At 47.7% G+C, this 20,188-nt stretch overlaps 1 long non-coding RNA gene across 1 annotated transcript in view; it reads left to right on the forward strand.

Moving 5' to 3' along the window:
• Positions 1–998: 998 nt before the first annotated feature.
• The window catches only part of LOC109266104 (uncharacterized), a 28,536-nt gene continuing 9,346 nt past the window's right edge, over positions 999–20,188 (forward strand). The window contains exon 1 of the long non-coding RNA XR_002079552.2: positions 999–1,137. This is a non-coding gene — a long non-coding RNA (uncharacterized LOC109266104). The remainder of the gene's footprint in view (positions 1,138–20,188) is intronic.

A 20,188-nucleotide genomic window follows, 5' to 3' on the forward strand; every position in this document is an offset into this window, starting at 1 on the left:
CTGGCCTGTGCTGGAGAGTGGGCTGGCCTCGTGTTCTAGAAGGCAGACGCGGCTGGAAAGGGGGCTGCTGGGGAGAAGCGCTTTGCAATTCCATTCAGAGAAGGCCTTGGGCTACAGATAACCAATGTTATTGTTCCTCCCTGGTCCTTCTGTAATTGAGTCATCACTGAAGACTACCCTTAGAGACAGGAGGAAGCAAAACATTGCACTGGGGGGGAGGGGAAGGGAGGGGAGTATTAAAATGAGCAGAGTAAGGATGTCACCTTCTGAGGGGGCTGGGTCCCTTTGGAGGCAAATCTGCATACGTTTGCATACCTGTGCTCACCACCACCCTAACCTACGAAGGGACACCCAGCTCTTCCCACCTATAAACAGACTAATCCCTTCGCTCTCTCCTTTGCAGGATACGCTGAATCAAAATTTAACTGCCAATGTTCTAGAAATCTCCAGGCAGGGGTGGGGGGGGGGGGAACCCACCGAACGAACATGCCATTTACATTTTAAATTTCAAAATGTCACTCTTAGTTTGTATTTTTTTCTAAGGAGGCAAGAATGTGTGTTGAAGACTTTCCAGGGAGGGAGACAGGAAAATAGTGAAAGGTCAAACCAAATCCTGAATCTTCTGTTGAAAAAGAGACTGGATCTCCTCCTTTTCCCTTTATTTATATGCGTGCACTAGGGATCCTAACCTTATCCTAATAAGAAGGTTCCGAGGAATTGGGTCTCTTCTTTTTTCAGGATCATCATGCGTCTTCCAAGAGGAAAATGGACTCTCACTTTGGAAACCATAAAACCGTGTTTGTTCTATGTCCCTTAGCAAACAGCTCCCTGCGCCGGGCGGAGACAGGCTGGGCGCTGGGAGCCGGAGCCCAGGGCGGCAGCGCGTTGTGTAACCCGCCTGGGAATCACGTTGCACGGGCGAGATCCGCAGGCTTTCAGTGCAATAATAAGCTTGATCTTTTTATTCAAATACAAGGAACAACCACAGCCGGCTCCAAGTCACGTGGCCGGGTCACATGGTGCCGAGACACAGAAACCGGCTGGCAGTCATTAACTAATGCTTACTCCCAGGGAGAAAACGCAGGTTTTAAAGACACGAGCTCTGTTTTTGTAAACCACGCAGCACTGCAAGAGAAGGTATACAGGGTGGGTGTGTGTGTGGGGGGTGCCTTAAGCTTGCTAAGTGCTTTCCAAGGAAAGGAAAAGAGCCAACACATACTCCCGGGTGTCGTTCCGCTCCGACTCGACGAACTTGCCCGGGGCCACCCGCTTCCCAAACCTGGAGGAGCCTCGGGCTGCAGCATCCCGGGCGCTGCGCGGAGGGAGGGGGCAGGCGGCTTGGGCGCGGGGCCCAGGCGTTCGCGAACGGGGAGGACGCGGTTCTGAAATTAGCAGAACGCTACATTTTCTCTTCCCTGTGAAACTCGTGCTCCTAGGAGCCGACGGCGTGCGGGGAGGGGTGAGGGGGTGGGAAAAGGCAGGGCGAGCTCGTGGGCACTTCTGCTGGCGTTTTCATGGAAAGGAAGACCAGCCTCCAGAGCGTGGTTCCTTTAAGGCTTCACGTGGTGGGAACAGAGACTGGAAGGACGCTGCCTACCTGAATGTTTCCTTGTTCAGGCGGCTGAATTTAGAAAGAAGTTCTTTCACTTTCTCCAGCTTGTGGGGTGTTACTCTGTGCTTTCAAAAACGAATGATCCAGCTGAGTTTGTTTGATTTGGGTGTACAAGCGACAATAGCCAGCGTGAATACAGTTTAGAATCTCTGCTGGAGGCAAGGGATAGATAAAGGACAGATAAAAGATTTTAGCAGAAACTAAACTAACTTTTTTTTTTTTTTTTTTTTAAGGCTAGGTGTGTTTTATTTCACGTTATGAAAAAGTACTTTCCCCCCAAACGCCTTGCGGTATGTGCTCAGCCTTGCAAGGAAATCCACCAGAATAGTCTGGAGCCTTGTATATTTACTTTATTTAAATCCTTCCCGATAGAACGGATACATAAGGAATTTCCAGTTTTCTAGATTCACTGACCAGGCTGTAATTATTTCAGGAAATTTAGTGAGGGAGTTTTATTGTCTCCATTCTCACTCCCCCCCACTCCTCATTCTACCCTCTCGAAAAAGATAAAAGTAGGTGACTCTAAGGGATGGACCCAGGTTTTGTACAGCCCGAAGCTTATAGGATGTGAGAGCCCCTTTTGAAGGGAATATAAAATTATAAATACAAAAGTAGGTATTAAAGTATCCTCAAATTCAGAAACATACTTCTTAGTTGCTTATCATATAAGCAGATTTGCATATAAGCGTATTTGCTTATCATATATCAGATATTTACCTCTGATATCCTTTGTATCCTGTATTTTGGGGGGCGTGTTTCTTAGGTGGTCTCAAATTCATCTTGACCAGTTATCAATTTTAAGTGTGCCTACAGTTAGTTGTGAAGTTTGATGGTTGGAAAAGTTTTCCCCAGGCCAGCTTCTAACTAGTCTGTTTTGGTTGTGTCTATGCCACATCTTGATTTTCCTCCCCCGGGCCACGCTACCCGTGGTGCCAGAAACCACGGGACACATAACTTGTGATGTGACCTCTGGATCTGAGCCTTCATATCTCCATGCCGGGTGGGTCAACCCAGTGGGCCGTAGGAATGGTGCTGGCAACCTTCCCTGCTCCAGAACAGTTAGCAGTAACTGAACTGTAAATATATAAAATTTAAAACATAACCTGAGCCCAAAGTAACGGTATCTCTAACTCCTAATTCCTCTTAGCCAGATCCCCCAAAATACCCATGGCCACTCCAAAGTCACCCAGGGGCACCTGGGTGGCTCAGTCGGTTGAGCATCTGACTTCAGCTCAGGTCGTGATCTCGTGGTTCATGGGTTCGAGCCCCGCATCCATCAGGCTCTGCGCTGACAGCTCAGAGCCTGGAGCCTGCTTCGGATTCTGTGTCTCCCTCTCCCTCTGCCCCTCCCCCACTAGTGCTCTGTCAAAAATAAACATTATTTGTTTGTTTCAAACAAAATAAACATTAAAATAAATAAACATCAAAAACAAATAAACATTAAAAAAAAATTCTTTTTTCAGAGTCACCCAAAAGGAGGGGAAATGTGGCCCAAGGGAATTCAGAGTAGAAAGAGGCAGAGATCTTAAGCAGTCAAGGTCAGAGTATCTTACCACCGCCAAGTTTACAAAAGCCGATGGCCGTGAATGCGTTGCTGGGGCTCCTGCCTGGGTGAAAGGCCTGGAGCTTCCTTTTCATCAGCTTCAAGGTAAACCTGTTTCTAGTGACCCTGGGGGCATACTAAGTGTATCTCAGGGAGTCGTTTTCTGGGTCCTAGAGTCAAAGATCCTTGTTTCGGGCAAGCTTGCTTATCTGAACATCTCTCGGGAATGATTTGTAAAAGTAGATTCCATTAATACAAAGCCTCTGTTGGGCTCTGACTCCGCCCCTTGCACCTCGACTTCACCCAACCAGGCTCTTGGGGGAAAACCAACCTCCCTCTCTACACGTGCAAGGGAAGGGAGGAGGGGAGAAGGTGGGTCAGGGCATTTATTCCGTGTATACTTTACCCCGCGGGTTTTCTGTGCCCAGCACCACCAAGTGCCCGTGTCACACACACATCACACCCTGTACTTCCCAGGACGACCCCGAGTGGCTCTTGCGAGTAGTTCCGCTCTGCAGATGAGGCACAAGGTGCAGAGAGATTGTTTTCTGCCGGGAGTTGCGTGGCGAGGACATTTCAAAGCGGGGACTCGGAACCAGGTCTGTCTGACTCCCCAGGCGGGTGCTTTCGTGACAGAACTCTGACCTTAAACTTCTCACGAAGCGAATGCCGCACGCGTCTTGTTTTAGGTTCTGGAGTGAAGCCAACTTTATTTGCAGCGGTATCCGGTTATAGCTCCCCTTTCTTTGAGTCCGCTCTCGTGGAGGATGATCTCATCGCGTGCTAAAATAATTAGGGAGTGGGGCCAACAGGATTCCCTGACCAGCTTTAAAGTTCCTCTCTTCCCCTCTGCTGGTAGTGCTCTTTCCTTGCTTTACCTGTCAAAGCCCCCTTTAACCTTGTCAATGTCACACTTCTCTCCCCCCCGCCCCCCGCCCCCCCCCACGATTGCCCCTAGAACATGCCACCCGCCTTTATTCCGCGCAGCAACAAGAGTCACCTTGTTGAATCGCTTGCTTAGCTTGTCAGGGCAGTGTTCTGAGTGTGGACTGGCTTGCCAACGTGCTGTTTATGGGGGAAAGGAGGCTGTCCGTTCAGACAATCCGCAAATGCACTAATTAGCCCGGTGGAGAAAGCCCCACATGCAGGCGGTCGCATCTCCCCGGCAGGTGAGATGACCCGTCTGATACAGCTTCCTGCCTGCAGTAGCAGTGATTTTTCATCATCCCAGGCCAGGCCGGGGACAAGGGTTGAAGAGCAGGACTGACTCCTTTCGCTCAGGGTCTCCCACCTTCTACGCCATCCGACACCGGGGCCGGACCGGAGGTGGGGGAGTGGAGAGGCTGGCTCGTGCCATGGTTAGTAGCGTCCCCGGCTGCCGTTTAATACTCCTCCTCCTCCCCACCCCCAGTTGTGGTGATCGAACATACCTTCACACGTTGCCGAATGTCCCCGGGAAGCGACGTTGCCCCTGGTTGAGAGCCGCTTCCCGAGCCCTGTCTACAGATGGCCACCCGTAGCTTCCTGTTGCGTTGGTTCTTAAGGGGTCGGGTCGGGAGACAGAGTGGCTTTTGGCTGTCATAGGGAGGTGACTCCCAGTGGGAATGTTCGAAGGTAGACACGGGGCTCACGGTGCCAGCCCTGCTCCATGAGGATATTGTGAGGAAGAAGGCATGCTTGGGTATGGAAGCATATTCGTTGCTCCGGTCAGTTAACCTGAGACGGAGGTGGTCACCTGAACGGTTCAGCTTGGTGGCTAAGATGTCTGTGGTCAGAGACCCCGGTTTGAATCCCAGCTTTGCTCTTAATTAGCTGTGTGACTCTGGATAAGTTACTTTACTGGGGCGCCCGGGTGGCTCAGTCGATTAAGCGTCCGACTTTGGCTCAGGTCATGATCTCGCGGTCAGTGAGTTTGAGTCCCGCTTTGGGCTCTGTGCTGACACAGCTCAGAGCCTGGAGCCTGCTTCAGATTCCGTGTCTCCCTCTCTCTCTGCTCCTCCCCCACTCATGCTCTGTCTCTGTCATCTCAAAGATGAATAAATGTTAAAAAAAAAAAAGTTAAAATAAAAGTTACTTTACCTATCTGTGTTTTGGTTTCTGTATTTGCAATATGGGAATGAGTGTTTGAGAGAGAGAGAGAGCGAGCGAGCAGGGGAAAGGCAGAGAGAGAGGGAGACACAGAACCTGAACCAGTCTCTAGGCTCTAAGCTGTCAGCACATATGGGGCCTCGAACCCACGAACCGTGAGATCATGACCTGAGCCGAAGTCGGACGCTCAACCTACTGAACCACCCAGGCGCCCCTGATGATGATGGTTTTTAATGTAGATAAGTAGATCTCTGCTCAGATTGTCCGGATAATTGTGTCAACCTCCTGCTTGGCTGATTCCGGAAACAGGGTATCAGGCAGCAATTTAGAGCCTCCTTCTTGCTCTTTTTTTAATTTTATTTTTTATGTTAAGTAGGCTCCACGCACAATGTGGGCTCAAACTCACAACCCCAGGATCATCCTTCTTGAGGTCTTGCACGGTTATCAACGAAGTTCGGCCATCCTGAAAAAGCTCTGCTCGCTGCCAATGCCCCATCAGGGTTCTTGGCCATGAGCCCGTCGGTCTACAGTGTGCTTGGTCTGCTCAGGCTCAGCCCGAGGTGTTTTGCAAACATTTTTAACCCCATCATGTAGGGGCACATAAGGGCTTACTAATATATTCAATCCCAAACAAGAGATCATTTTAAAAAAAATGGAAATCAGTGAAAAAAATAGTGAATGTTGCCCTTGTGCGTGGACTGAGTCCTTCAACATTAGAGGAGGTTCTAAGGGACAAAGGGTAACTGTGTAATATATAGAAGCCGCCTTGCTTCTATAGTCGGTAATCAGCAAGAAATAGGACAGGCAATAAACAAAAACGAAAGGGTTCGAAGTGCCATGGCTTGCAGGCTCCCGTCCACAAAGAGCCTACCAGCCTCCTTCAGGAGCAGACCAGGATTTTGCAGAAACAGAGGCCGGAGTGATGATTTGCTTGCCCCAGGCCACGGATATTTCCTCCTTACAAGGCCCCTTTGAAGTGCCTGACTTCAGAGTCTAGGGGGGCGGTGGATACAAGTTAAGGAGATTCCCACAATATTTGCAGATCTTCTCTCCCTTAATGTGTTTTCGATGCAGTGAAGAACAGCTTTGTTGGGGAAAATATGCCAGAGGGAACATCTATCGGCCAAGAGGGGGGAACATGTGCTTGATTTTATTTATTAACACAATTTTTTTAAATAGATACTTAAAAATTTTTATTTTAGAGAGACAGAACATGAGCGGGGGAGAGGGGCAGAGGGAGAGAGAGGGTCCCAAGCGGGCTCTGCACTCAGTGCCGAGCCCAATGCGGGGCTCCATCCCACATCCCTGGGATCGTGACCTGAGCGGAGATCGAGAGTCAGGGGCTCAACCAGCTGAGCCACCCAGGCCTCCCGTGCATGTGCTTGATCTTGAAACACTCCTGTCTGATGGCCCCCAGTCTGAGGGCTGCAAGTGGAAACTCCTTGTCGGCAACCGGGGTGATAAACAGTGCGATTGAGAACCACCTTTCAGGACCTGACCTGCTTCCTCGGGGAGGAGCTTCTGAAGGGGAGAAACCCTGCCACTGCCTGGCAGCTACTTAGTTATTGCCCAACAAACGTGACATGTAAGCTCGGGTTTGTAAACACGGGGATCGGTTTTAAAATTCCGAGGACATAAACAGATGGTCTAGTTCCCACCTAGACTATGCCTTCTGTGATCTTTCAGACCCAAGAGGAGCGGCTTCCAGAGAGGTCGAGGTCGGAGCTCTGCAGGGTGGGAGCTGAAAGCCACTTAGAAGCACACGGGAAAGCAGGCTCTACCCCCCTGGCCGTTTGCTCCCTTTCCCCTTTTTCTCATCCAGCAAAGTCCAAGGCCTCGGAATTCTGGCCAAACCTGTTGGCCGATGTAGCAAAACGAGCGGGGAGAATCAGCCAGCCAGCTGGTCCAGGCACCAGAATTCACCATTAGGTTTAAGCACTGGTGCCACGAGCATCTGTGAGACCACATCGGAGGTACCTCGCTGTGACAGGTCAGCTAAGGATGTAAAATGACATTTTACCACAGTAGGTACTTTTTCAAAAGTTATTTATTTAAGTAATCTCTGCACCCTACGTGGGGCTCGAACTCACGATCCCGAGATCAAGAGTCGCATGCTCTTTCGAGTGAGCCAGTCAGGCGCCCCATAGTATGTACTTAAAAAAAAAACACACAACTTTTATTTTGCAATAATTTCAGGCTTACAGAAGAGTGAAAATAGCACAGAGGGTTTTCGTATATCCCTCACCGAGCTTCCCCTAATGTTTACATCTTCTAGAATCTTGGTACGATGATAAAAACTAAGAAATTAACTTTGGTACAAATACTATTAACTAAACCATAGGTTTAGAGGGAGTTTGCCAGTTTTTTCCACTGACGGCCCCTCCCCAGGATCCCACACTGCATTTAATTGCCATTTCTCTTCAATCTCCTCCAGTCTGTCACAGTTCCTCAGTCTTTCCTTGTTGTTCACGATTTTGTCACTATTGAAACAACAACAACAACAAAACTACCAGTCAGTTATTTTGTAGCGTGTCCCTGGATTTGGGTTTGCCTGTTGATTTTTCATGAATTTTTAGCAAGAACACCATAGAAGTGATGTGCACTTCTCAGGGCATCAGACCAAGGGGTTCATGATGTCAATAATTCTTATGTTTTTATGCTGATTTATTTTGAGACAGAGAGCAGGGGAGGGACAGAGAGAGAGGGAGGGAGAGGATCCCAATCAGGCTCCCTGCTCGTTGTGAAACCCAGCTCGGGGCTTGATCTCAAGAACTGTAAAAATCGTGATCCCAGCTGAAATCAAAAGTTGGATGGTTAACCGACAGGGCCACCCAGGCGCCCCCCGCCCTCCACCCCCCTGCGATAATTCTTATAGCTAGTGATGTTTACCTTTTTTTTTTTTAACTTTATTTATTTATTTCTTGAGAGAGAGAAAGAGAGAGAGAGCATGAGCAGGGGAGGGGGAGGGAGAATCCCAAGCAGGCTCTGCGTTGTCAGCACGGAGCCCGGCGCGAGGCTCGAACTCGTGAACGGCGAGATCATGACCTGAGCCAAAGTCGGAGGCTTAACTGAATGAGCCACCCAGGCGCCCCATCTTCTACATTTGTTAATTGGAATTCTTCTATAAGGAAGAGCTACCCCTTTCTCCATCCATCTATCCATCCATCCATCCACCCATCCATCCGTTCACTCATGTATTTATATTAGTGTGGACCCATGGGTATTTGTTTTACTCTATGGGCTGTAATCTAATTATATTACCATTTATATTGTACTTCAGATTGTGCCAACTCTGGCCATTGGAAGTGCTTTCAGGTTGGTCCCTGTGTTCTTTGCATCCTGGGCCTTCATCCTTGGGGGTAACTTCTTACCTTCTGGCTTCACAAGATACTCCCGGGTCATCTCCTATTTCCACTCTCTGAGCTCGATCAGCCACTTCTGAAAGAGCCCTGGTTCCCTTTAATAGCTCACAGCACTTAGAGACCAACATCGAGGCACTAGGTGGGCTCACTCTTACTGGGGTGTCATTGCTTCGAGGCCTGCTCAGCAGGCAGAGCTAGGAAATATATGCATGTATAATAAGCCAAGTCTATACACATATTTATGTTCATTTCTTTGTCTATTGAACTGTGTACATATTTAAAAAAAACACGAGAGTTCATGTCGATACCCTTGACTCCAGTCACACACCACAGGGATTATTCTAGCCTTTCTCCGTTCCCTATGTGTAACTTCTTTCTCTGACCGTGAGAGGCCTGGTTCTCGTGCTCAATACCGTATTTACTATTCCGTTCGACACTAGCATCCACATAAGGAATTTGAGAATTGCTAACCCACAGCCCTCTGAGAAACAAATGTACTGACTAGAATGCATATTTGCATCGAGTTCTTTCTGTCCGAAGCCTTACGGTATCCTGTTAAAACACCGTTGTCAGCGGGGGGTTGCTCGATTAAGCCTCCGACTCTTGGTTTCCGCTCAGGTCATGATCTTGCTGTTTGTGAATTTGAGCCTGAGTTGGGCTCTGTGCTGCCAGTGCAGAGCCTGCTTGGGATTCTCTCTTTCTCCCTTTCTCTCTGCCCCTCCCCTGCTTGAGCTCTCTCTCTCTCTCTCTCAAAATAAATAAACTTAAAAAAAAAAAACAAAACACCACTGTTTTCAAAATTCTTTCCACCCCTTTCATGTGGTTATGTTATTCGTTTATAATACACTTAGGTGAATTTGTTATGGTTTAGATCCCTCTGGGGTTCCCTCCCATACCCTGATTCATTTGGTTTTTTAAATTTATGTACGGCAAACTTCACACTTGCTGGTGTACGGGTCTGTGGGTTTTGACAAACGCATAGAGTCGTGTGTCCACCACCGCAGTCATGATATAGAATAATTCGATCACAAAATTTCCCTCACGCTGCCGCTTTGCAGTCAACCCCTCCCTGCACCTCGTTCCCTCGCCATCACTGATCTGTTTCCTGTTCCTGTAGTGTGGCCTTTTCCAGGAAGTTAGACGAACGGAATTCTATAATAGCCTTTTGATCTGGCTTATTTCACTTAGCAAAATGTGTCTGAGAGTCAGTCATTCCGTTACATGAATCGATAATTTGCTCCTTTTATTGCTGAATTAATATTCCACTTTTTAGGCACCTCAGGCTGCCGTTGCCATTGCCGTCACACTGCCTTGAGGCACGGCGGGATATTCTGGGAGACAAAAATGTTACAATTACTGCTGGTTTGGGCGTCCTCTGGATTCTGGTCTCCTATCTCAGTCTGCCTGTTCCCGTTGACTTTTTTGATTCCCCAAACAAATGCTGCATCGTTCTGTCCGGGTTTTAGAATGGCAATCCATGGGAGAGTCCGGGCGGAGGGTACGTTCACCGTCGTACCCAGAACCGGACCCTCTGTCCTTTGTCTCTTGGCTTTGAAAAGTTGGAAGTCGATGTGTTTCCTGATCCTTGTAATTGACCAATTTTATCTTCATGGAAGCCCGTAGGATCGTGTTTTGTTCCCAGTGGGTCCCCAGGGGTTAGAAGTTGCCCAGTGATGTTCCTTGGGCCATTTTCGTCCGTTGTGTTGGGTCCGTCGCGCTAGACCCTTCCATTCTAGAATAGCGTGTCCTGTCCTTGGAGAACAACTCAAGTGATTTTGTCGATGATCAACCCTCTATTTCTCTTTTCTCTCTTGCTGAGATCTCTTCCATTCTTTAAATGTCAGACTTCTTGGACCCATCCTCTACTTTCTTTTCTCCTTCATTTTCCATCTCTTTGTCTTTTTTGCTGTCGTTTCTGGGATACTTACCATCAACTTCATTTTCCAGTCTCTCTATATTTAATTTGTCATCTGTGCAGTTTTGTTTTTAGTTCCCGAGAGCTCTTTGGCTGTTGTTCTCTATGTTTCTTCTTCTTCTTCCTCTCCTCCTTCCTCCTCCTCCTCTTCTTTTATAGCATTCTTTGCTTAGGTTTTCTTTTGCTTGGATCGTCTGTCGTTGCTCTGAGGATATTATTTATTGTGGGGAAAGTTTTCGTCTCCCTGCATAGACTCCAGGTGGCCTTTTTCTTTGGTTTGTGGTGTATCTATCTCCACGGTAGCGTTGGGAACCAACAAGCCAGAATTGGAAGCTCTGAGCTCAAGGTGGGGGTTTGCTGACTGTAAGCTTCCCTGCAGGGTGAGCTCACTGTGTGGGCTATTTGTTGAGCACTCCCTAACTTCAGTATCTTTGGGAGGTTTCTCTGGGGCTGGTCAGATTCTCCAGAGGAGAATTTTAGTCTCCTGCCTGGAAGCTTAACATCTGGCTGCCAAAGTCCTGGGAGCTGAGCTGGGGGGATGGAGGTCTCTCTCGGCACTTGGCACTCATTGTGTATACACTCGTTTAATCTTCTTTGCCTGGACATGGTGCTTCCAAGTTCCCAGTCCACAGACTTCTATTTTCCACTCTTAGGAGGATGAAATCCCTAGACTCTGGTTAGATGGGGTAAAAGCAGTCTCCCGGGATACGGCGGGGGGGTGGGGGTGGGGTGGGGGTTGGGGGGGGAGGAATCTAGAGATCTGTCTTTGGGGGTTTTCACCCAGTCCTTCCCGTAGCCACCCCGTATATATCCACCACTGCCTGGAGCTGTTGGTTCCTGACTTTTTTGGAAGATTCTATAGTGCCAAACGGGTTGATCCTCAGCTTTATGTACTGTCAGCTCAAGGCCTGGTAAGTCCTTTTATCACTCACTCACCTGCTTCCTGCCTTCTATCATCTTGTTGCTGTTTTCTCCTCTCTTGTCCTGCCTGTCTTTGTGGGGTGTGTCTTTAAAGAGTCTCTTTTTACCGTAGCGTTAGTGCGTTTGGGGAGGAAGCAAGTTAGATGTATATATTCACTCTTGCATCCTAAAAAAAGAAGTTGAGAATGGTTTTTGGTTTTGTTTTTGTTTTTCTTTTAATATCAGAAATCATGACTCTTAACGCCAAAATGGTGGTTGGATACCACTTTTGTTGGGCCTTAGTTGGACAGGACTCGTACAAAGTCACATAGCTAGTTAGAGGAAGAACAGTTTTAGAACCTGGGACCTGACTTCCTAATTTTGTTTCTACTGTACCAGCACAGTGCCCCTTATCGTTATCAAATGACATTTAACGAATCCTTTATTTTGAACTAGTTCCAAAAAATAGAAGAGAGGGTTCCCGTGTGTCCTTCACTTAGTTTCCCCCGACAGTGAAGTCTTAGATGACAACAGCACATTGTCAAAAACCAGGAGCTTGACGTTGGTATAATACTGTGACGAAGGTCAGGTACAGACCTTCAGGCAACGTTTTTTGAGTGTCTTAAACTTGCGTATTCTGCTCAGCAAAAGCCAGAAAAAGACTCAATCTTTTCATACGAAGGAGCCTCTGATCTAAATAGACATACAAAGATAACTCACCAAATAACGACACTCAAGTACAGTCCAAAATATATTTTGGGGCCATCCTCCAGAAAAGCAAGAGGTGGTAAAAAAGAGTGCAGGCTTTGAAATCAGACAAACGTAGGTCTGAATTCAGCTTTGCTGCTTAAGATTTGCGTGTCCCTGGCCGAGGAATTTCCCTGAGCCTCATTTTCTGGGTGTAAAATGGTGAAGATTATTATCTACTTCTTAATATGGTGGGAATTAAGTCACGTATACTATAGTCTGGAACAGTGCTTGGTACATAGTAGATATTCAATAAACGGTCACCATCATTGTTGTTTAATAAGGTCATAATCCTCAAGGGTCATAATCCTCTAGCTGTCCACTTGATCTTGAGTCCAGCTCAAACACCAGGTAGGATTCTACCTCTTAATTCACTCTGTTGGGTTTAGATAGAAATCAGAGAACAATTCCTCCCGAAGAGAGGCCTCACGGGGCCACATGACTTTCCCAAAGAGGTGGCATAGGTACGTCCTCTGGGCCTCTTGCTTTTACACCAGTGTTTCAGTGAAGTATGGGAAGATGGTCAAACATTTAACTAAATGCAAGTAATTTATGAAAACTTTGGAAAAGGACTATGATTCTTTTGGGTGGAGTGCAGAGTAGGGGCGCGTATCTGACGGCTGAAAGGATGATGCTTAGCTCTTGCCTGCATTATGTTGACAAGCAGTTCATCTTAAGCCCAGGTTAAGACACTTGCTCCTCCCCACCCCCCAACCCCCTACCACTCCATTTGCAAGGCCAAGAGTCTCAGGCCCAGAGAGGAAGTTGCCGTCACAGGCACAGCAAGAACGCTTTGGAACTAGAAACCCATGCAAATTCGAAATCGAGCTTTGTTTGATTATCTAAACAAAAGTACTTACAGGTCAGTGTGCGAACTAGCGACCTGGGGCTTTTCAAAGGCCCACACTTGGGCCCCTGTCACCAGGGGGTTGTCCCATGAGCATCCTGCTTTGTATCACACCTGATCTCCCTGCTTGCCCACCTCCGGCTTGGATTTCCTGCCCTTGGCATCCACGGAGAGGGGGGCTCAGAAAGGCCTGGGCCCACAGCAAGGGAGGAGCTCTGCGTGCAAACCTGGCCGTTTGTTTAGATGGTAAAGTCATGACTTTCCTTTGGGGGGGGCGGGGTGACCCTGCAGTCCATCAGACTACTTGGTAGTCTGATGGTAAGACAGGATCTGAGGATAAAGAAAAAGCTACTTCACGGTCCTGTCTCTCTTCCTGTTCTGTTGCCTGCCAGGCTTTCCTTTGTGTCTCCAACGGGGGTTGGAGACCCCCAAAGATCTCACCAAAGATCACATTTCCTTCTGCCAGTTTCTCTCTTGCCTGTCTGCGGGGTGTTTTTTTTTTTTTTTTTTTAGGGACTCAGGTACAGCTTTTGGTAGTTTAGTCGAGGGGCTAATTCACGAGATTCTCTCTTCTATTAATCATCTCACTACTCCCACAACCAGAACATCCTAAAGGAAATTAGGCTACATCTAAATGAACTGTGTGGTAAGTGCTGTCATATAAATGGAAAACCATGTTAGTCACAGGCTGAATTGTGTCACTTCCCCCACCCCCTGTTGAAGTCCCAACCCCCAATACCTCTGACCGTGACCGTATTTGGAGACAGGGACTTCAAAGAGGTAATTACATAAAAGTGAAGCATTTAGGGTGGGACCTAATCCCATAGGAACACGTGTCCTCTCAAGGATATTAAGACACAGACAGGCGCAGGTGTAGAGGGAAGACCATGCGAGGACACAGGGAGAAGGTGGCCATCGACAAGTCAAGGGGAGGGGTCTCAGAAGAGACCAACGCCGTTGACACTTGATCTTGGGCCTCTAGACTCCGGAGCCATAAAGCAGTAAATCTCTGTTGCGTAAGCCATCCAGTGTGGTACTTTCTATGGCAGCCGGGGCCGACCAGTACATGGTTTAATCATAACTGCGCTGTGGTTCTAATCAATCAATTCACAAAAGTTAACAGGCACCTATTTTTTGCGATCACCATGTAAACGGGGTGTACTTGCTGTCTTCTTTTCTTTTTAGCAGCTTAACTGAGGGATAATCAACGTCCGATAAACTGGACAGACTTTAAGCGTACAACCTGATAAATTTTGACACCTCTCTACACTCAGAACCCCATCACCACAATCAAGATACTGAACATATCTGTCATCTTCAGAAGTTTCCCTGAACTCCTTCGTGCTCTCTCTGGCCCCCCGCTTCCCCATTTTCCAGGCCACCACTGAATCCGCGTTCTGTCACTAGAGGTGAATTTGTCACGTCTAGAGTTTTACATACATGGAATCGATCACACAGTGTGCATTCTCGTTTGTCTAATTGCTCTCACTTTGTTTAATTATTTGGAGATTCATCCAAATGAATTTGGATTGTTTGTGTTGAGCAGTGGTGGTATTCCACGGTACGTATTCGCCAAGGTCCATCTACTTACGTGTGAAAGGACTCTTCCTGGCTTTAATTTTCTTTCCAACAAAAAATAAGTTTTCATTGATTAATAATATAAGGTGATTAAGTACCACAATGTCTTTATTTACTGTCTTACCCATGTTATTTTATTTTAAGGATATGAAAATAATTGTAATAGCTTTTTTGATGGTACCAAGGGTCTCTATTGTTTTCCAAAAAGGGTTTAATGTCTTAATTATTGGGGTGCCCTGGAATAGGGGTTTCAAGACCGTGATCTGGATTTTAGTTGATTCTTAGTTATTATCTTTGATCATAATGGATTTTTTTCCTCCTTTTTCACCCAATTTAATCAGGTGTTTGTTTATAATCGTTTGAGATTCTGAGTAGAGTTGCCATAAACATGCGCAAGTCTTTCCGTGGACATATGCTTTCTTTTCTTTTGGGAAAATACATAGAAGTGAGATGGTTGGATCATATGGAAGGTGTGTTTAATGTGTTTTTTTTTTTTAATTTTTTAATGTTTATTTATTGTTGAGAGAGACAGACAGCATGTGAGCGGGGGTGGGGGGGACGGGGGCAGAGAGAGAGGGAGACACAGAATCCGAAGCAGGCTCCAGGCTGTCAGCAAAGAGCCCGATGCGGGGCTCAAACCCATGAGCAGTGAGATTGTGACCTGAGCCGAAGTCGGACACTCAACCGACTGAGCCCCCCAGGCGCCCCAGTGTGTTTGATTTTTTAAAAATTGCCAAGCTTTTCCCAAAATGGCCGTACCATTTTGTCCCATCCCCAGCAGTAAATGAGAGTTCTGGTTCCTCTGCATCTTTGCCAATATTTGGAATAGTTGATCTTTTTGACTCTAGCCATTCTAAAAGGAATGTAATGGCATATCATTGTGAGGTTAATCTGCATCTACCCAAAGATGTTGAGTATCACTGCCGTCCATGTATCTTTTTTTGGATGACATGTCTGCTCAGATCTTTTGCCTATTTTTTAATTGGGTTGTTTGTTTTCTTATTATTGAATTTTGAGAGTTCATTATATGTTCCAGATACAGGTCTTTTATCAGATATATACCTTGCAAATATTTTTTTCTAGTCTGTGATTTGTGTTTTCATTCTCTTTTAGTAACATCTTTCAAAGAAGAGAATTTTTAAATCTGACGAAATCCAATTTATCGGCTTTTAAAAAAATTTTTATTTTTCATTTTACTTTTTTATAGATTGTGCTTTTGGCATCACATGTAAGAAATCTTTGCCTACTCTTGTCACCAAGATTTTCTCCCACGTTTTCTTCAAAAAGTGTCTCGGTTTTAGGTTTTACATTTGCGTTTAGAGCCCCGCTTGAGTTAATATGTGTATATGGTGTGAGGTAGGGGTCAAGATCCTTTTACTTATTTATTTTTTCATGTGGGTGTTGAATTGTTTCAGTACCATTTGTTCTTTCTCTAGTGAGTTGCCTTTGCATTGTTGTCATAGATCAGTTAGTTGTCTTTATATGCATGGGTTTATCTTTGGACTTTTAATTCTAGTCTAGTGATAGGTTTATCTGTCTTTATGTCGGTAGCCATGTTGATTGCTATAACTTTGTAGTAAGTCTTGAAATTAGGAAGTGTTAGCTTCTCAACTTTGTTCTTTTGAATGTCTTTTGTAAACAGCATGATCTTTAATGCCTTCATTGCCACACAGAGATCCTTTTGGGTGGGCTTAATTGATTTCCTCTCTGAATCTCCACAGTGGCTCTTACAGATTTGCGCACTTCTTTTTTTTCTCTTTTATTTATTTTGAGGGAGAGAGAGAGAGAGAGCACGTGCATGGGGAAGGGGCAGAGAGAGAGAGGGAGACACAGAATCCGAAGCAGGCTCCAGGCTCCAGCTGGCAGCCCAGAGCCCAACACGGGGCTCGAACCCATGAGCCTTTGAGTGGTGAGATCATGACCTGAGGGGAAGTCGGCCGAGCCAGCTTCTTAAACTTTAGCATGCATCAGAATCTCTGGGAAAGTTTGTGTGTGTGTTTTGTTTTTTATTTTGGAGAGAGAGAGAGAGAGAGAGCGCACATGTGCATGGGAGAGAGGAGGAAGGGCAGAGAGAGAGAGGGGGGAGACAGAGAATCCCAAGCAGGCTCCTCGCTGCCAGTGTGGAGCCCAAGGCAGGGTTCGAACCCACAAACCATGAGATCATGACCTGAGCCGAAATCAAGGGTTGGATGCCTAACCGAATGAGCCACCCAGGTGTCCCTATCCGGGATGGTTTGTTAAAGCCCAGTTTCCTGGGCCCCACCCTGGAGTTTCTGATTCAGTGGGCCTGGCGTGGGGTCCGAGAATTTCCGTTTCTAGCAAGGTTCCAGGTGCTGCTGACACTGCCAGTCTAGGGGCCACCGTCTGGGAACCAGTGGGTTACAGAATGGTCACAAGGGCTGGAGACAGAGGCTCCAGACTGGGCCTCCAGACGCAGCCCCCAGAGTCTCGCTGCAGAACTGGCTTGGCCAGATAGTTGGTGCACCTGCTGCTTGCACCGCTGACCCCAGAGTCATACTGCCTCTGCTGCAGGCGGGGACAGCTGCAGAACAGGGAGGCTGTGCTCGGTCCCCGGGGGGTTAGAGACTGACCCACGTTAGCGCCTTTGTCACCCTCGCTGGGGACGGCCCAGAGCATCTCCACCTCCGTGTGAGACAAGGGAGCCTGGGAAAAAACTGCCTGTTTTGCCCCTTTTCCCGTTTCTCTTCCAGCTAGGACCTATACCCCCGCCTCGTAGAACAGATCGCGTGTGTCCCCCTTGTAAAGGTCAAGGAGTTCGCGCTTTCTTTGCAGTCTTCCAGCACAAGAGGTCAGATCAGAGGAGCGACCAGAAGAGGAATGTCTTCCTTCCCTCCTGGTCCGTATGAAGGTGTTCCAAGACCCACTGACTTACCAAGACCCCTGGCGCTCTCTCCAGCTCCTTCCCTCCCAGCGCTCAGAGACTGGAACCCCGGTGTGGTACCTCAAACCGGTTTGAGACCGACTCCATTCCTGGAAGGAAGATCTGATATCCTTCCCCTAATGAGTTGCAAAGCGTTTTGGAGCCAATCCTCTCTCCCCGGAGCTTGCAGACCTTCAGGTGGTTTCCAGTGGACCCTGTGGGCCATAGATGCAAATAGCCAAGGTGCCTGTTCCCTGCCATTAGCTCAGGTCAAGGTGTCACTTAGACGGCTTCTCAGGCTTGCTCGGTTCTCCCGCCTCCGAGCCCAGAGGTGCGGGTTGGGGACACAGGACGGGTGTGATCAGAGTTCAGGCGATACTTTCTCCCATCTTAAGGTACAGCCTCTTCCTTTAAAGCCACGCTTCAGTGCCACCCACAGCCTTTGCCGACCATGACATAAGCCAACTGTTTTAAAATTTTGGCAATGCTCGTGGCGTCGGAAGCCAAGCCTTAAACAGAGAGGCATCATGACACAGCGGAAGGAGCATGGGATTTGGAGACAGAAGGTCTCCAAAAATTGACTCTTTTCTCCCTATTGACTCCTGGTGTGACCCTGGACACATTTCTTAACCTTTTCTTGCCGCAGCGCCTTCACCTGTGAAAAGAGAAAACGCTGCACCCGAGGCTTGTGAGGATTTAGTATTAAGTGCTTGGTACATATTGTCGAACGGCAGCCGTTAGTAACATTTATAGTGGGGAGCACGGAGGAGGGTGACAGGCCCATGGCTCATTTGCCTGTACTTCTAAACACGTGTACCGTCTCCGTAAATGTATGGTCTTAGTGGGACAGAGACCGTATTTAGAAATTCTATTCATTTGCCCTTTCACATCCTGTCTAGAATAAGGCAAGGTATAAACATTATTTTTTATGTTGCACACTCACTTAGTAAAGCGAGCTCTTCCCCTGTTCGGTGCCGGAGAGAGATCTGAGCAGATCTGAGAGAGACAGCGGCTGACCTCACGGACCTCACGGTCAAGGCGGCGAGGCCATCGCGCACCTCTGATCACAGGCAGTGAGATGGGTTCAGTCGCAGGGATGCGCCCGCGGTGCTAAAGGCCCGGGGGGAGGGGCAGCAAGCGCCATCTGCAGGCACCTGCATGCCCGACCAAGGAGGTGGGACTCTTTTGTAGGCGGTGGCACCGCGCTAGGAGAGAGAGAGAGCTGGCTGGGTGTGCATTTGGAGCCCTCACTGCTGCAGCTGGGGCTGGAGGGCCAGGGGCACAAATGCCACCGTCCAGGCGAGCAGTGGCAAGGGACTGGAGCCCACGGGCCGCTCCCAGGGCTGGCGAGAGGGCCACTCAACAAGATGAGGGGGCTGACTGGATGCAAGGATAAAGCCAAGAGGCAAGGACACGATGACTTCAGAGTTCCTGGCTTCTGCAGCCGGGTGGATGGTCGTGCTTTGGGCCACATTTTCTCTTCTTTTGTTTTCTTTTGTTTTCTTTTCTTCTCTTTCTCTTCAAATTTATTTATATATTTTGAGAGAGAGGGGAGCGCGGGAGGGGCAGTGAGAGAGGGAGAGAGAGAATCCCCAGCAGGCTTTGCACCATCAGCGCGGAGCCCGATCGGAGGCTCGAACTCACAAACTCAGATCACGACCCAAGCCGAAGTCAGATGCTTAACCGCTTAACTGACTGAGCCACCCCGGGCGCCCTGGGCCACATTTTCTTTGAACGCAACGGCAAAAATCATGGCATGTTCTTAGTAATTCTGATTTCCTATGGGTGACTTTTGTGACCAGAGTTTATTTACTTGTCCCATTTTCTCTAATACAATTCTATCTGGTAACTAGTAGGGACTAGAACAGATAAGAACAGAATAAGGGCATGAGTCTTTGCCTTCTGCTCCGCCCGCCCGCCCCCCCCCCCCCCGCCCCCAAATAGGAAGCAATTCAGGGTAATTTATGGGCTGTTAACTTACACAGCTAGGACAGAGAGCGGAGTAGGAGTGGCAGTCTGGGCACGGATGGGGAGGTTGCCCAGTTGCTGGGCAAGTGCTCAAAACAGCTTCTGGCTTAACCGCTTTGCCAGGCACCAACCTCCCCCCCCCCCCGCCGCCCCCGCCAGGTTATGAAATATTTAATACTGTATTTTTATGGGAGAAATGCAACCAGGAGAAAGAAATGTGCCATAAAGGTGGCCTGACCAGATTTTGCCCAACTGACTGGCTTCAAGAACAGGAACATTTCTGGCCAGTGCATTCAAGGAAGAGAAATGAGAACAAAAACAATCAAATTATATTTTTCTGAGAGTTGGGTGAACCTGAAAGGAAGGTGTTTTCTCAGTTTGAGAGAAAATTTTTTTTTTTTCCCTAATGAAGATGAATGTAAAGTTTAGTTACAATAGACCCCAGGTAAACTAAAAATCTACTTTGGTGAATTTTATTTTGTTATTATTTTTTAAAGTTTTCTTTATTTATTTTTGGGAGGGAGACAGGGAGAGTGAGTGGGGGAGGGGCAGAGAGCGAGAGGGAGAGAGAGACTCTCAAGCAGGCTCTGTGCTGTCAGCACGGAGCCCGATGCGGGGCTCGAACTCACACACGGCGAGATCGTGACCTGAGCCGAAACTAAGAGTCGGACTCTTAGCCGACTGAGCCACCCAGGCGCCCCTGGTGAATTTTAAAAGGTAAAAGAATTCATGTTGGAAGAAGTGGAC

This window comes from Panthera pardus, unplaced genomic scaffold, assembly GCF_024362965.1.
Source record: "Panthera pardus isolate Hobbes unplaced genomic scaffold, ASM2436296v1 HiC_scaffold_1, whole genome shotgun sequence".
Taxonomy (NCBI): Eukaryota; Metazoa; Chordata; class Mammalia; order Carnivora; family Felidae; genus Panthera; species Panthera pardus.